Below are 4,755 nucleotides of genomic sequence, written 5' to 3' on the forward strand. Positions count from 1 at the left end.
CTCTCCCCTGACTTTCTTGCATCGGCCATTCCTGAGCACCCACTGCCTCCCCATCACAGGACCGTATACCCTGAATTGTAATTGCCTGGGATGTATCTGCCCCCTCCACTGACTGTAAGCTCTGTGGGGGCCGGCTCCGGGTCTGTCTTCTTCGCCTTGTGCACAGAGAACCCATCCAGGGCCTGGGCAGAGTCCATGCTGAGCAAGTATTTGTGCAGTGAGGGACGCTCTGTGCCCGGCTGCTGCGTGCTGGTAGGCCCCAGTGAGGCTGGGTTGACACAATAACTGACACGCATGAACTCTACATCCGGCGGACTCACAGCTTGTGGAGGGCAGGGTCTGGACCTGGAGTCAGGAGACACGCGCTCCAGTCCTGACATATCAGTTCAACAAGTTTGAATGAATACCTGTCTCCTGGTGCCACATGCTGGGCCGCCAGTGCAGGAATTAAAAGCTGAATGAGCTTGGGCTATCACTTTGCCTCTCTGAGCCTCAGTTTCCTCATCTGGAAAAGGGGGATGCTGAGATCTGTGTCCCAACATTGTGAGAGCCGTAAATGGGCTCACAGAGCTACAGTACATTGTAGGTGGTAAAGTTCCAAGAGTTACACAGCCAGATTTCACAGGGCAGAAGGGGCAAGCAGTGCTGGCTTTGTGAGGTGGGCAGAAGTCAAGAACGGGGCTTGAACCTGGGGAGAGGGTAGTCCATGACCTTGCTGGCAGCATCTGGGGGTTGTGAAGCCTCTTGGCAGGACTGGTGCTTAGAAGAGGTGCTTAGAAGATTCCAGGCCAGGTGGGAGGCTGGTGAATATTTCTGATGCTGCCGCCTGCCTGCCAGGGCAGTGCCCTCCCAACCCCAGTGGGTACCTATGCTTGGCTTCCTGGGCAGGATGTAGTTTCTTGCTCTAGTTCTTGGTACAAGAGTAGTTGTCACCCAATACTAAATCTGGCAAATGCCTCAGGTTCCCTTGAGGGCCTGTGGCCTGGCTGAGCCCCCTGGGGTGTAGCAGGGGGCAGTTAGAGCCCTGTGGAGTCCAGGTCATGGTCCTGGCTTGCTTGGGGTGTGAGATAAGCTTCCTGTTGCCTGTCTGGGAGTGGGGACACTGGGAAGATGGGCTCGCCCAGTGCCCTAGGAACGGTGTTGTCTCTCTAACTTTATTGGAGTGATCTGGATTCTGTGCATGCCATTTAATCTCTTGCACCTTGATGTGTTGCTCTATAAAATGGGGATAAGTTTTCTTATGCGTTCTGCTTCCCAGGGTTGTTATAAGAATCAGTTGAGGGGCTTCCCTGGTGGTGCAGTGGTTGAGAATCCGCCTGCCAGTGCAGGGGACACGGGTTCGATCCCTGGTCCAGGAAGATCCCACATGCCGCAGAGCAGCTAAACCCGTGCGCCACAACTACTGAGCCTGTGCTCTAGAGCCTGTGAGCCACAACTACTGAGCCTGCTTGCCAAAACAACTGAAGCCCTGCGAGCCTAGAGCCCATGCTCCAAAGCAAGAGAAGCCACCGTGATAACAAGCCTGCACACCGTAACTAGGGAAAGCCCGTGCACAGCAAAAAAGAAAGACCCGACACAGCCAAAAATAAATAATAAAATAAAATAAATAAATTAAAAAAAATAATAAAATAAAATAAATCATAGTGAGTTCATAGCCACCATTAATTGAGTACCTACTACGTGCTAAGCTCTGTGATGAATTCTTTAAATAAGTGAGATTTAATTATTAGAGCAATTCCAAGAGGTAGGATTGATTCTGTTCATTTTACAGATGAGAGTTTCAGAAGGGTGAAGAACTCTGCCCCGGATCTCCCAGCGAGTCCAGCCTGGGTCTCCAGACCCCAAGTTCAGTGCTCTGCCTGGCAGAGACGCAGGCTGGCTTCGTCTCATGCGGCCTGGAGGCTGGTGATGCTGGCACAGGGTGGAGGAAGCAGGCGAGAGTCAGGCTGAGGTGTGGGTCCCCCCGGCGCCTGTCACAATATTGCCGGGGCGGGTGACGGAACAGGAGGTGGCCACCATGCAGGGAAGACTTCCTGCTGTGACTTTAGAGTAATTATTTCTGGTGAAGCCAATGAATCACTGGCAACGCAGGCAGATGAGCCTCCTGGGCCGCCATAGAGGGCGGGCCAGCCCCCCTGATCTCTGAGGATTGAGCTCTGGGGAGGGGGAGACCTGGGGGTGAGGGTGGAGGAAGGGATGGCGAGCTAGGAACACTAATCGTTACCTGTCAGGCACTTTACATGTGATCTGATTTAAACCTTGTGACAACCCTGCACGATGGAAACCGAGGCTCAGAGAGGAAAATTAACCTGCCCCAAGTCACATAGCAAAGCCAGGACTGGATGTGGGTCTCAGATTCTAAGTTTCAGTGCTCCTTTTGTCACGCCCAGCGCCTGAGCACTCCCAGGGCAGTGGTCAGGGGCTCTCACTGCCTGATGACGAGCAGGAGAGAGCAGTGGACATTCTGGTGGCCAGAGGGAAGCTGGACTCCACCCTGGGCTCAGGTCTGACTTTTGCTTTCGGTTGGTGCTGTGAACTTTGCCAGGGTATAGGGAACTTGTTACAGTCATTCTGTGCCTCTTGTTGGGGAAGATGAGGTTGCTGGGTGTGGGTGTCTGAGAAACCAAGATTCTGTTCTCTGGACAGTGGCTGGGCACCCACCGTGTGCCAGGCCCCATGCTGGGCACCGGGGTGAAGCAGACACAGCCCCTGCCCTCAGGAGCTTGGTGTCTGGGGACACAGACAAATGGGACAATGTCATGTGACAAGTACCTGCCCAAATAGTGCCTATGCATACTAGAGGCACAATAAATAGTAATTAATTTAAAAAATATTTATATACCATGTACCCTTTGCCAGGCTCCATTCAAAGCAGTTTACAAATATTTAATTTATATAACCTCGTAACAACTCTATGAGTTGGATACTATCATTAGCCCATTTTAGAGATGCTGAAACTGAGCCATAGAGACATTGAGGGAAGCCGGGCCAAGACAGGAAGTGGAGAGCCAAGATTCGAACCCAGGAAGTCAGGCTCCAGATCCAACCTTTTATCCTGTGTGGTACCCGGGAAGGGGCATGTGCATTGCAAGCAGCTTTCCTGCTCTGAGCCTCAGTTTTCCCTTCTGTGTAATGGGGGTAATAAATCTGGCCTCATGAGGCCGTTTGGAAGATTAAACGAAGTGATGCCTGTGGAAGCATCTTATAAACTGTTGAGTGCTGTACCCATGGTGACTAAGTGATTGGAAGCCCTGGGCCACACCCACACTGCTGTTTCTTCTCCAACTTCTCATGCAACCTGGGGCTACTTGAAGTTCCATGAAAGGTCTTGTCCTCCCCTTGCCTTTATATCACATCTCCCCTAGATCCCAAGTCAAAGGACAAAAACCTTTGGAACTAAACAGCTCGGAGCAGAGCGTTTGTGTGGAACTTGGAAGCTGGGAAGAGAGGAGTCCAAGAGTGTTTCCGCTGCTTATCAGCTCCGTGACCTTGAGAGAGTCCTTGCTTCCTTACCTGCAAAATGCGGATGGATAGGCATATTGCATGGGTGGCATGAGAAAGGGACTGAGGTGACGGCCCTCAGACACTGGCAGCTGCTGTGATGATTTTTTAAATTAATTTTTATTGGAGTATAGTTGCTTTACAATGTTGTGTTAGTTTCTGCTGCAGAGCAAAGTGAATCAGCTATACGTATACATACATCCCCTCTTTTTTGGATTTCCTTCCCATTTAGGTCAGCACAGAGCCTTGAGTAGAGTTCCCTGTGCTATACAGTAGGTTCTCATTAGTTATCTATTTTATACATAGTAGTGTATATATGTGCCATGATGATTCTTCAGTGAGACTGGGGGTCCTGAGGAGAGAAGCAAGGGGGCACTCCGGTGGCACTGGGGCCCTGGCCTGGGCTGTGCTGGGTCGGGGCTGTCTCCAGGGCAGCTCTGAGATGCTTGCTCAGCGCTCTCTGGCCTGCGTGCTCCGACTGCAGGATGTGCAGGTGCACACAGCCCCCTGCTCATCTGCTGCGCGATGGAGAGACACCCCCACAGTGGAGAAACTGCCTTCCACCCGCTTAATTGGCATTTTTATTACTTGGGTTATTTAAGGAGTTTCTTGGCTCGCTGCCACCTGTTTGCCGTCTAGGGGGAGGGGAAGAGCTGGGTCTAAGTGGACCTTGTGAAATTCCCCAGCAGACAGGCCTCTCTCTGGGCAGAGTCGGTACATCTTCCCGGGGCCCACTGGCACCCCCGTTTTGTCCCCCGCTGCTGTGGTTAATGGGCAGAAGGCCACCTGGGGGCAGGGTGTGGGTGGAGACTGAGACTGGAATAGATGTGGGGAAAGCTTGTTGCAAAGTCAGAACACTGGACCAGAGAGAGCCTTGGAGCACTACGCGGGACCCTGGTGGGACCCTGTAGTGCCTGAAATCCAGGGATTCTGGAAGACAGCTGAGCCTGCTTAGGGCCAGTCAAGGAAGGCTTCCTGGAGGAGCCATCAGCTGAGTTGTGTTTTGAAGGTCCAGTAAGAGTGGAAGAGAAGGGGGAAGGGCGCTGCCGGTAGAGAGAACAGCTTGTGCAAAGACCTGTAGCTGAGATTGCCATGCTGGTGCACAACCCAGGCCTGGGCTGGAGTCAGGACACAGCCAGAACCTGGCCTGCCTGCTCTTTCTTCTCTGCCTTCCTGGCCTCCCTCCCTCCTCATGGCCTTCTTGGCTCTCTTTGCTCTGTTTTGCTGTCTCTCCTCCTCTCTCCTTTCCCTCTT

General features: G+C 52.5%; 1 protein-coding gene across 1 annotated transcript in view; it reads left to right on the forward strand.

Moving 5' to 3' along the window:
• Nucleotides 1-4,755, forward strand: part of IFFO2 (intermediate filament family orphan 2) — a 46,902-nt gene that overhangs the window by 6,941 nt on the left and 35,206 nt on the right. The gene's annotated exons all lie outside the window — the stretch shown is intronic.

The sequence above is a fragment of the Lipotes vexillifer genome, unplaced genomic scaffold, assembly GCF_000442215.2.
Source record: "Lipotes vexillifer unplaced genomic scaffold, Lipotes_vexillifer_v1.1 scaffold496, whole genome shotgun sequence".
NCBI lineage: Eukaryota > Metazoa > Chordata > Mammalia > Artiodactyla > Lipotidae > Lipotes > Lipotes vexillifer.